The 12052-nt window shown below is 40.0% G+C and overlaps 1 long non-coding RNA gene across 1 annotated transcript in view; it reads right to left on the reverse strand.

The window, feature by feature from the left end:
• Positions 1-241: 241 nt before the first annotated feature.
• The window catches only part of LOC144244908 (uncharacterized), a 22716-nt gene continuing 10905 nt past the window's right edge, over positions 242-12052 (reverse strand). Inside the window, exons 2-3 of the long non-coding RNA XR_013339111.1 lie at positions 7182-7312; positions 242-869 (exon numbers count right to left, since the gene is read on the reverse strand). This is a non-coding gene — a long non-coding RNA (uncharacterized LOC144244908). The remainder of the gene's footprint in view (positions 870-7181; positions 7313-12052) is intronic.

Raw genomic sequence — 12052 nt, forward strand, 5'->3', positions numbered from 1 at the left:
ATCTTGTTTCATGGGGTACCTGGCTGGCTCAGTCAGTGAAGTGTGCAACTCTTGACCTTCAGTTTGTGAGTTCAAGCCTGACATTAGGTGTAGAGATTACTAAAAAAATGAAAATCAAAAAAATATTTTTAAAAATCTTGTTCCCTTAGTGGTTTAACTCTCTGAGTCAATTACTATTGCTATGTAATAAGTCACCCCAAACTTAGTGTCATAAAAAAAAAAAACGTTTTATTATGCTCTCAGATTCCATGGATCAGGAATTCAGAATGGGCAAGTGGAGGGAGCTTTTCTTTGCTCTATGATGTCTGGCCCCTCAGCTGGGAAGACTCAGATGAGTAGGAGTGACTTTACTAGATGAAGTCTGGACCAGCTGGGACTAGAGAATCTGGTTTCATGATGACATCTCACTCACCTTTCTGGCACCTGGGCTGGAACAGCTAACGGACAGGTTCAGCTGGGACTATTGACCAGAACACCTATACAGGGCCTCTTCATGTGGCTTGAGATGTTCACAGCTTGGTGATTGGGTTCTGAGAGGGAAGGCCCCAAAAAGGGGCTTGTTGAGGGTGACTGCTCCAAGAGAAACAGGTGGAAGTTTTATGGTCTTTTCTCATGGCCTCAGAAATCATACCATGCCATTGTATTAGTAACAAGTGAGGTGTGAGGTCAGCCCCGATTCAAGGGGATGAGATTTAGACTCCCCTTCCTGATGGGGCAGTGAGTGGAAAGATTACACTGAAAGAGCATGAGGGATAGGAGAGATTGTTGCAGCCATCTTTGGAAAATACAGTCTGTCAGCAGCCATTTGTTATCGCTCTTCATAATGTCTTTTCCCTCTGGGCTTCCTGCATACTTAGTGAGTTGCAGTTCTAAAATAGCAAAACAAATAGGCACTCTTTTAAAAATTAAATGTAAAATCAAAATATGCAATAATTTGGGTGAGGCCAAAGGGTTTTCTTATGAATGAGGTGACTGAGTTTTAATACGCTGACCTGATGGTAGCTAATCTGGCTGCCATGAGGCTGTGTAGGGTTGCAGCAAGAAGGTGACTGCCTGCATGACGGGGGAGAAAGGCCTGGGGAGAAAACAAACCTGCCGACACCAGAGATCTGCTACCATCTCAGAGATATTGTGGCTTCAGTTCCAGGCCACTGCAAAGAAGCTAGTCAAATGAATTTTTTGGTTTCCCAGTGTATATAAAAATTATGTTTAAACTACAGTTTAGTCTGTTAAGTATCCAATAGCATTATGCCTAAAAAAACAATGAGCATACCTTAACTTAAAAGAGATTTATTGCTAAAAAATAGTAACCATCATCTGAGCTTTCAACAAGTCATAATCACTGATCACAGATCACGATAACAAATATATACACTAATAATGAAAATATTTCAAATATTGTGAGAAGCACCAATGAAGTAAGCAAGTGCTGCTGGAAAAATTGTGTCAATAGATTTGTTCAAAGCAGGGTTGCCACAAAATCTTCAACTTGTGAAAAAAATGGAATTATCTGCAAAGCACAATAAAGCAAAGTGCAATAAAATGGTATATGCTTGGGGGCACCTGGATAGCTCAGTTGGTTGAGCATCCAGCTCTTGATTTCAGCTCAGGTCATGATCTCACAGTTGTTAGATTGAGCCTCAAGTCCAAGTCGGGCTCCACACTGGACATCCTGGAGCCTGCTTAGGATACTCTCTCTCCCTTTTCCTCTGTCCCTCCTCCCTTTCAAAAAACAACAACAAAAAAGGATAGATGTCTGTAGTGCAGGTGGGTGGATGTTATGAACTGAATTGTTCCCGCTCCCAAATTCATACATTGAAGCCCTAACCCCCAGGATGACCATATTTGGAGATAGAGCCTTTAAGGAGCTGATTTAGGTTACAGGTCCCCTGGGTGGCTCAGTGGGTTAAGTGTCTGACTCTTGATCTTGGCTTGGGTCATGACATCACAGAGTCATGATCTCAGTTTGTGACTTTGAGCCTCACATCAGGCTCTGCACTGACAGCAGGGAGCCTACTTGGGATTCTCTCTCTTCTCTGCCCCTCCCTCACTTGTGCTTACTCTCTTACTCTCTCTTCCTCTCAAAGTAAGTAAATAAACTTTAAAAAAAACTTTTTTAAGAGCTAATTAAGGTTAAATGAGGCCATAGGGGCTCTAATCCAATTGGACTGGTGTTCTTATAAGAAAAGGAAGAGACAATAGGGGTGCCCACACAGAGAAAAGGCTGTGAGGGGATGCAGCAAGAAAGCGGCTGTCTACAAGCTAGGGAGAAAGGCTTGGGGGAAAACCAAACCTGACAAGACCTGTTCTTGGACTTCCAGCCTCTAGAACTGTGAGAAAATATATTTTTGTTGTATAAGCCACTCAGTTTGTGGCATTTTCTATGGTAGCCCCAGATTACTAATATGGTAGATAACTGACTTTTCAGAGGATATGGTCTTAGTCCTACTGCCCTATCTCTACACTCATCTATGCTCTCAATATTCACATGTTTCTATACCATCACTCATGCTGTTCCTTCTATGTAGAAAGTTCTTTCCGGGATGCCTGGGTGGCTCAGTCAGTTAAGTGCCCAACTTTGGCTCAAGTCATGATCTCACAGTTCATGAGTTCAAGCCCCATGTCAGGTTCTGAGCTGTCAGCCTGGAGCCTGCTTTGGATTCTGTGTCTCCCTCTCTCTCTGTGCTTCCCCTACTCATGCTTTCTCTCTCTCCCCCCCATCAAAAAAATAAACATTAAAATTAAAAAAAAAAACAACTAAAGTTCTTTCCTTCTTGTCTGGGCCTATTAACTCTTTTTTCAAGGCTCAGCTCAGATGCCATCTTCTCTATGTTTTCACCTAATCAACCATCCAGACAGAATTAGCCACTTGATCCTTGTGTACCTAACTTGATTTTATCATTTTTAAAAATGTTTAATTATTTTTAAGAGAGAGAGAGAGAGAGAGGGCAAGTGGGGTAGAGAGAGAGAGGGAGACAGAATCTGAGAGGGCAAGTGGGGTAGAGAGAGAGAGGGAGACAGAATCTGAAGCAGGCCCCAGGCTCTGACCTGTCAGCACAGAGCGTGACATAGGGCTCAAACTCACAAACCATGAGATCATGATCCGAGCCCAAGTCGGATGCTTAACCCACTGAGCCACCTTGATTTTATTATTTTTAATATTGAGTGATAGTCACCTTTGATCCCCTCTCCCCTGCCATAGAATAAAGTGGTTGAGGGGAGGGACTTCATCCTGGTTCCCCTAGTTTCTGGTACAGTGCCTGACATTTAGTAGGTGCTCAATACACATTTGTTGCTTTAATACATTACACTAGAAACACATAAAATTTAAGACCTGGATGACACTTTACCCATGATGTAATCTAGACTTTCATTTTATAAGTGAATAAAAGGTTGGTTTAGACAGATGTTCAAAGGAAATCACCACCACGCTTCTAGTTAGTACAAAAAAACCATCCTGAAAGGTAATAATTTTAGGGATGATTGAACAATTGAAAAGGCATGAGCTTATAGAGCTGAGAAGGGGAATGTGTTCCAGACATTGGGTGGGGCATTGGAAAGGTTTAGAGACAGAGGGGCATGATGGACTAAAGTGAGTACCAAGTTAATGTGTGAACATTTAAAATGCATTATTATGATTTGGAAAGTCTGTTCAGAAAACTTCAAAGAAACTACACATTAAATTTTATTACTTTTATTATCTATGTCTCCTAATTTTCCCTACCTAGTTTTTGATGCGTAGGTTGTTAGTGACAAAAGTCGGAACTTTCTTTAAATGTAGATTCCTTTATTTTCTCAATAAAGCGGTTGGGATTGTGTTGTGTGTATACCCTGGTAGTTGCGGATAAATTAAAATAGTAAAAGCACATCCCTTTACCTCAGTATTCCCACTCAGTCAAACCTAGAGAAACAATCTCCTTTCAGTCATTTTCCCCCTGGCAAACTTCCAAGGATAGGCAGGGCTGCCATCTTTCACCCATCATCCATCTTCCCTCAGAAATACTACCCATTTGGGGCGCCTGGGTGGCTCAGTCGGTTAAGCGTCCGACTTTGGCTCAGGTCATGATCTCGCTGTTTGTAGGTTCGAGCCCTGCATCAGGCTCCGTGGAGCCTGGAGACTGCTTTGGAATCTGCATCTCCCTCTCTCTGTCTCTCCTTTACTCATGCTCTGTCCCTCAGAAATAAGTAAATGTTAAAAAAAAATAAAAAAAGAAATACTTCCCATTCAGTCCTTGGGGAAAAATGCTAAGAGCTGAAAGAGTATGATTACTTTCTTGTCTCCTAAAACATACTGGCAGTTTGGACTCCAGACAATAACATGCATATATATATCCCACGCTTTCATTACAGAGATAAAGATGAAAACATTATCAACACATAAATAACAATTCAGGGGTTGTTGTGAGACTTTAGTCAGATGATATTGTAAAGAGCTCAGTTTGCTTTCTGGCACTTCCTGTGTGAGTATGCACAAAGCTGTAAAACGTTGCTGTGAACATTGGCAACAAGTTCCATGTGGCAGCACCACTTGCACTGTGTGTGTGTGTGTGTGTGTGTGTGTGTGTGTGTGTGTGTGTGGAATTGGGATAACTACTTACCTTTATGACCCTCAGTTTCTTTATCCGTCAAATGGGGATAATGATGTCTTCTCTGTGGGGTTGTTGTGAGGATTTGGTGAAATGACAAAAAGGGAAGGACATACTACCAGGCACTCACAAAGACAGATTTCCTTTAGCCAGTGAAAATACTTGGGTTCTATTTCTAATTAGTTAAATTTATTTATTTATTTTGAGAGAGAGAGAGCAAATGGCGGAAGGGCAGAGAGAGAATCCCAAACAGGTTCCACACTCAGCGCAGAGACTGAAGCAGAGATTAATCTCACAGCCATGAGATCATGACCCGAATCGGAATCAGGAATCAGATACTCAATCAACCAAGTCCCCTACGCATGCCTAATTTTTTTAAAACTAATTCCCTAATGACTTTGTGTAAGTTAGGCCTTTGAAGCTCATTTTTTTTTTCATATAAAATGAAGAGTTGGGCCAAATGTATCTCTTTTAATTATAAGCTTCTTAACTAAAAAGGACCCCCTCAATGGGGCCATTACTGACCATTTGACCTTGGCTTCCTCTTTTCTCCCTTTGCTTGTTGGGGTCACTGCAAGCCCTGTGTTACTAATCTTTGTGGGATAGAGGGTTGCAGCAGGCAGAACAATATCTGCTTCACTTTGCCCTCCAGCCAGGGTATTCTGGTTGTGTTCTCTCTCTCAAAATAAATAAATAAACGTTTAAAAAAAAAACAGATTTGGCCTTAATATATTTCCAGTGTAACCAGCAGACTTCTTCACCCCAAGAAGATGATCAAAACAAAAGATGATCTAAACAAGAGCTGTATTTTAAATATTTCGACAGTTATTTGTTAGCTGGTTTCTAGTTGGATTGGTTGTGTATCTAGTCATGCAGTCACAGATACATTATTTAAATGTATTTGACTGTTAAATGTGCTGCCCACTAATAATGACATAGACATTTATGAAAACCTTTGCGGGGTGGGGGGAGGAATCTTTGTGATAGAATGACAAGTGACTAGTCCTGTACATGCCCATGATTTACCTTCATGCACAGATACCTCCTGAAAATGTCGAAATTACGAAGTAAATAATGCATACAGATGAAAATTTAATTGTATTTTCATGGTCTGGACTAATATTAGCACAAAGTTTGTGTAAATCAGATCTTAGATACCTTTGGATATCAAATCCTAGTCAGGCTCCCAGATTTGGAGCCACTTAGTCAGTATTTATGCCTAAAAAAAAAGAGGGGAGGGACTTGAGAGTCAATGATTTGAAAGGACTAACTGTAGAATTAAAAAGAAAAAAAATCAGTGAGAGTTGAGTGTTGAAACAGGAATGTCAAACTTTGTCTCTGCCAAGGTAGAAGCTTCCAAAAAATGATTCAGTTTTATCTTTTGCATGTTAGAATGGAGGTAATGAATGTCCAGTTTCTCAAATCATCCTTTTCCCTAAAGTACACAAGAATTAATGGGGAGCTAATAATAAGCACAGAATTTATGATGCGTTAAGCATGATTTATCTTCAGTAATGGGAAGAAAATTCCCTTAGAGTTGCAGTTTTTTAGAATATAAAGGGGACATAACATAGAATGAAGAAAAAAGCTTTGGAAAAGCAAGACTGTCCCTCTGAAAAGAGCACTGAAGTGAGGAAGGAAACGGCCCTGTAAGGACGTGGGTGGAAGAAGATGATTCAGCCAGAGGGGGCTGGGCAAGTCCTGTGGGCTAGCCTGCCTGAGTGTGAAGTGGGCGGGTGGTTATGACTAGCATTGAATGGGAGATAATTAAGAGCAAGTTGGTACCAGTAGCTGCCACGGAAGGGAAGAGAATATGTCCAGAAAAAGCAGTTCTTTATTTCAGTGCTGAATTAAAACACCTACCCATTGGGGGCTTTGAGAATCTCATTTTGAAATGAAAAAGTATTTGCTGGAAACAGAATACAGATGATTGTGAAATTGTACGTGCATTCTTCTAGTGTGATGGTGAAAATGTTTCAAAATTATATAATTGTGCTGGGTACTCTTTCATGGAAAGAAACATACATTTTAAAATATCAGCCGTTCCATAAAGGAAAAAGTATTGCTGTTCAAAGTTATCCACAACACAAGTATCAAGTTTCAAAGTGGGATCAGCTACACATACATTTCTGAATCTTTTTTTATGAGAAAGGACAGAAAATGCACAGCTTCCATCATCCTTTAAATAGCTTTCTGGATTGAAGAGCATTATAATTAAACTGCACCAAGTGTCACTGTAGAGAAGCTTCTAAATTATGGGTCTGAATGGGGGCGAGAAATGCTATTTGATTGCTTGACAATCAAAACCAGAAAATGTTCAGATACGCACAACCCAGACTTATTGTAATTATATCAGATGGAGAAGTAGGAGGCATAGGTGTAGCTTTGAATTCAATAATTGCTTGTTTATCTCTCTTTCAAAGAATTTAAAAGGAAAATTATTCATAAATACTCAGGAATACATATTCAAGAGTACTTTTGTATAAGGAAAAAAAAATAGCAAGTAATCAGTCCTTTCAGTGTGTCCCAGAAACAGGTTGTGGAAAAATGGCCACGTATATCCTTAAAACACTCTCAAAACTTAGAAACTAGTACATTGAACTCTTCAGTAAGTGCCTTTTCTCAAACAGAATGTCAGAAGGAATGTTCATCATGAAATTTGCTTGTCATGCTGTTTTGCACTCCATTTCCCCCAGCTCTTTGTTCTCTCAAGTTCTCCTTTCTCTCTCAAGGTGGGAAGGAATAGGTAGAGATGTTATCGGGACATTGCTTAGGCAACTCAGAACGTTTCTTGCTTTTTAAGAGCCCAAAAGATGCCTCTTGGAAAGAAGGTGAGAATTTAATACCATACCAGCACCTTTACAAAGTGCCTGGTGCCCTGTTAGGTAGTATGTATGAGAACAAACATTAAACATTTAACTGGGAAACATAGGTACCTGAAAACTATCAGGCTGAAAATGAAGACATAGCACATTTTTCATGATTCTTTCCTAAGAGAGAAACTAAGACCATAAATTATATACACAATATATGGATTATATATGTAAACAAAATGATCTCATATTCTACAGTCTTCTGGACTGATCCTTCCTTTAATATTTAACTAGCTTTGAATCTGGTTTCCATCTCATGTAAAGAGGAAGGTCCATTATCCTCTTCCAACCTTCCCTCTCCTGGGCATTTTTCATTTCAGATTCTCACTACTGGTTTTATATACCAATTAACAGTTTTTCTTCATAGGTAAGTGAATGAAATGTTGAACATATTGAAGAATAATTAAACGATTTAAGAATTGGGTTGAATGATTCTTTCTAAAGAGGGATATTTCCAGACAAAAGTATATAGTCCCCGTAGCGTGAACTATTAGATCCAGTCATAGAAAGACAGTTTCACTTCAGTAAGGGGAAGATATTCCTGTGAGTCAGAGATTTCCCAAGGCAGCCTCAAGCATCCTGGGATGCAGCAAGTCCCTCATCTCTGGAGATGTTCAAGTATTCACTGACTATATTCACTTGAGATTTTCTCACAGAAGTAGGCCCTGAGATGAGGATCTACTTAAAAGTAGTTTATCCAGCAGGTGATCCCAGGAAAGAGCACAGGCAATACAGAAGTAAGACAAGGAAAGGGCATATTGTTCACCCAAGGGTCCAGTATGGAAACAGGAACTCTAATCCTACTTGGAAATTCTAGAGGTCAGTGTAAAATACTGACCAGTTATCCTCCCAACAAACTGAGAGAGTGGAGATATTTATACACAAATTTCCATCAGTAGAGGTTGAAAACTGCTCCAGGAAACCATTAGTACTCTGCCACTTTCTGCCTGCCTTGTGCTCTACTGGCATTTGAAAGCCAATTTGGCCCACAGTGAACTGGTAAGAAGGAAAGAGTTTGAAGCAGGGTCTCAGTAGTATCCGATATACTAGCTGAAAACTTGAGAAGGCTAATGTAGAAAATAGATTGTAATATGATAACCCAAGGAGTGAGCAAGCCCAGAAATGTGTATTTATCAGTTTTTCACAGTGTTTGTTTTTTAAATAGAATTTGAATGACCAAGGTACTACCATGCCCTCTTCAGTTTGCTTCAAGCCCTATCACCCTCTATTGCTAGTTTCACACATTTGCACTACTTGTCTGCTCTTAGAATTTGCTGCCCTGGAGGAAATTCAAATCTAAGATGATGGGTAGGTCTGGGAAATCTTGAAGGGCGCTGCCAACTGTGAAATTCTGTGATGTTATGACTAGATGATTCCTAAAACTCCTTTGAGCAATAAAATTCTATGAGTTAATTATATGCTGTCTTTATAATTATCTTTGCAAGTTCCTTGAGGGCAATAGTATAGGCCTATAAATGCTCTGGACTAATTAAAATGCAATTATGCATTTCTAAGTGCTAATAAATAGAGCAACATTCATGTATAAATTCACTACTACTATAGTGTTTGCACTGTACAAGTGTAGCTTGACACACATCCGAATAGAGAACAAAGAGAATACTGCTTAGTATTCAGCAGGTTTGATTTAAGGTCTACAATCATACTCCAGTGAATTTGTTAAAGCAAGCATGCACATTGATGCTCATCCACTTAGTCTTAGATCACAAGAAAAGATGACCTTGGCAGACAACATTAAAGCTTTTAAAAACTGGCCTTATGTTAGGCTGAGTGCAAGAAGCCATATATTCTGATTCCATTTATATGACATTCTGGAAAAGACCAAAATATATGGATAGAAATTAAGTCCATAGTTGTAGGGGTTAGAGGTTTGGTTGAGGATAACTGACTACAAAGGGGCAGAAGGGAATTCTGTGGGGTGATGGAAATGTCCTCTGTCTTTTTCATAGTGTATTACACTACTGTCCATGTTTGTCAAATATCATTAAACTGTATACGGGAAAAGGGTGAATTTTACCATATACATATATTACCTATTATATATATATTAAACCTCAGTAAATCTTGGTTTAAAAAGTGAAAAATTAAAAGCAACCTCTAGGTCTCAGGCAAGCTCCTAACCTGCTGCAACATGGGAAGTTTCCCCAGAATCCTAGGAGTACCAGGGGAGGCTGGGCTGGACGTCCTCTGAGATAAAAACACATAGTTCCCTCTGCCCTTGAGTTGCCTCTTATTTTTAGCATTCCAAATCATCTTTGCTCCTCAGATATGACGGAAACAGGTCAATGGATGATATAAGGTATTTGTTGTTGCTCTCAACTTCCTGCAACAGTATCTGCTTTAAGTCTTTTTACCTCTGGTGTTTTTCTCTAGGCCCTGTTTCGGAATTCACATTTTATTATTTTGACATATTTGCTCCTTTACTTATTTGAGGGAGAGATTTACAAGAGCTGTCTAATTTCCAAACAAAATCCTAGGCTGTAAGAAACCTAAGGTTGAGAGGAGAGTTGACGTGGTTTGACTAAGCCTGAACGCCTCCAAGATTCTACTTCAAAAGCTAGAGGACTTGTCTTCTCTGTCAACTCCATTTCTATTTTCTTGAATTCTCTGCACAACACATCCCTGAAGAAATTTGTCTTCGATTCTCCTGTGGGTAAGCCACTCTCTGGATGTGGTTACATTTGGGGCAGCTGCTCAGGGCGCTAATCTAGGGAGCAAGCAGCAGGGTGGGGTGTCAGGTGTCATTTGCATTTCCTTAGTTGACAAGGGAGAGCACTCATGCTGCTCTGTCAGGGGAATGAGGGTTGATTATAAGAACCTGGGGCCAGCACCATGTGCTCTATGTTTCTATTTGCCTATAGCATCTGGCATATTCCCCAGCCTCACAGTAGGTGCTTGGTAGTTGTCAATTATTTGACTGACCTCTAGTCCTATCTATGCAAGGACTTCCTACTGAGGGAGAAAGAGAGAGAGAGAGAGGGAGACACAGAGTCCAAAGCAGGATCCAGGCCCTGAGATGCCAGCACAAAGCCTGACACAGGGCTTGAACTCATGAACCGTGAGATTGTGACCTGAGCCGAAGTCAGATGTTTAACTGAGCCATCTGGAACATTATAGATTCCTTATAAATGTTTGCCAATGAACCAATAAAAATTTGCTCATGCTACTTTCAGAAGTTTTCTTTCTCAGTTGGAAATGATTTCAACTGCAAGAAAAAGAAAAACCTACTAACTTGTATTAGCTTATACAAATAGATATTTCTTTTTCTGGTGGAAAAAAAGGTTTGGAAAAAAGCAGCTGCTGACCATGTTTTAGACATGCAAGAGGTCAAGGCCAGAGATTCTGTGATTTACTTGGCCTTTCCTTTATGACAACAAGATAGTTTTTTAAGGGCTTAACTTTTGAGATTAAGTGGAAAAGAGGTGTATCAGTTTTCTATTGCTGTGTTACAAATTGCCACAGACATGGAAACTTACAACACAAATTTGTTAACTCCAATTTCTGTGGGTCAGGAGTCTGGTTAGTGGTTAAGTAAGTTCTTGCTCAAAGAATCGCCAGAATGAAAGCACGGTGTCAACAGGGGATGCATGTCATCTGAGGCTCATGATCCTCTTAGAAGCTCACTGATAGTTGGCTGAATTCAGTTCCTAGGGCTGAGGCTCTCATCTCTTAGAGGCTCCTCCAAATCAGTTCACAACATGACCATTTGCTTTCTTTCCTTCTTTATTATTTTTTAAAAGAGTATCTTTTTCTTTTAAGTTTATGTATTTATTTGGAGAGAAAGGGACAGAGGGAGAGAGAGCATGAGTGTGTGCAAGTGGGGGTGAGGCTGGGAGAGAGAGAGAGAGAGAGAGAGAGAGAGAATCCCAGGCAGGCTCCACACTGTCAGTACAGAGCCCAATGCAGGGCTTGAACTGAAAAACCATGAGATCATGACCTGAGCCGAAGTAGGACACTTAACTGATTGAGCCATCCAGGTGCCCCTATGTTTGCTTTCTTTTAAGAGGCCAGCAAGGAAATTATCTCTTTTGAAAAGCTTGCCTGATTATATCAGGCCCGCCCATAATCACCTTCCTTTTGATTGACTCAAAGTCAACCAATTAGTAACATAATCCTGGGGGTGATATCTATGGTTCTATTCATACTCAAAGGGAGGGGATCCTATAGGGCATGTCATCTGAGAATTCTGCCTACTGCAGAAGTGATGTCATCTGTGCCTCTCTGTTTCATTTGAAAAGCAAATGGCTTCTTAGAGTTCCTCTAAGAAGAGGTTCTGCTTGTATCTCATTGACCAGAACTGTATTACATGGCTGCTGCTGCTAACTGCAAGGACAGCTGGCGAAGAGGATATCCAGCTTTTCTACCTTCTGTAAAGAAGGCAAGAAAAGAAGAGGGGCTGGGAATGAATGTTGGATTAGTCTATCAACAGACTAGGCTACCTAGTCAAATCTCTTCAAAACTTAATTATAGAATGTTAGATCTGGAAGAGTACTGAAAAGCATTTAGTACTTTTCAGTTTTCTAGATAATGAAACTAAGGTGCAGAAAACTCATGTGAATTTCTTTTTTTTTTTTT

This window comes from Crocuta crocuta, unplaced genomic scaffold (genome assembly GCF_008692635.1).
Source record: "Crocuta crocuta isolate KB4526 unplaced genomic scaffold, BGI_CrCroc_1.0 scaffold38, whole genome shotgun sequence".
Taxonomy (NCBI): Eukaryota; Metazoa; Chordata; class Mammalia; order Carnivora; family Hyaenidae; genus Crocuta; species Crocuta crocuta.